Consider the following 919-nt stretch of genomic DNA (forward strand, 5'->3'; position numbering starts at 1 on the left):
GCCAGGGGCACAGAGGCTGCAGTAGGGCTGTCTGCACAAGCATGGTCGCCAAGGGCAGTGGAGGACGCGCTTCCGCACTGCTGGTGTGAGCAAGGATGGGGCCTGTGGGGAGAAGAATGGGTTTGCAGAACAAGAGAAAATAGAACTTGAATTCTGTTAGTTAAAGCAATGAGGGATGGACAGCTGACCGAAGTCTGAGCAGATGCGGAGGGTTTCATCCCAGGAAGGAAGCAGAGTAAGAGAACTGTGGATGTGAGGAGCTGCAGAGTGGAGGAGAGCACAGGGAAGCTGCCTGTCCTGCCAGATGGGCCCTCACCTGGCTGATGGGGAAAGGAAATGAATTTGCTGGGCTCAATACCAAGCTGAGGTCCCTAAGCAGGGTCCAATTAAGTATTTACCTGTCCAACGTAGCTCTGGAGTTTTATCACCTGTGGATATGATGATGTGTCTATTGAAAGACTTCACCAGGCATGGGCACACCTGTAATCTCAGCACTTGGGAGGCTGAGACAGGAGGATCATGGGTTTGAAGCTAGCCTGGGCTGTGTAGGCCAGTTCAAATCCATCCTGGACTACATAGCAAGACTTTGACTCAAACAAAACAAAAACAAGGAATTGGGAAAGCAATTCAGCAGTTTCTGGTAAAGTAAAGAATGTCCTTATAGTACAACCTAGCATTTTGACTCCTAGTAATTTAGCCAAGAACAATAAAAGTGTATGTCCCCTGATGCCCTTTCCTGGATAGCCCCAACCTCTGTATTTATAATGGGCAACAATTGGAAGCAACTCAGTTATCTACTGGTGGTCACGTAAGCAAGTTGTGGGATGCCCACCAACTGTGACCAGCTGTGACTGGCTCACAAAACATCACAGATCAGTCCCCAAGATGCTCAGTGAGACACAAGCATACACACTTTGGA

Source organism: Octodon degus, unplaced genomic scaffold (genome assembly GCF_000260255.1).
Source record: "Octodon degus isolate 3935 unplaced genomic scaffold, OctDeg1.0 scaffold00144, whole genome shotgun sequence".
NCBI lineage: Eukaryota > Metazoa > Chordata > Mammalia > Rodentia > Octodontidae > Octodon > Octodon degus.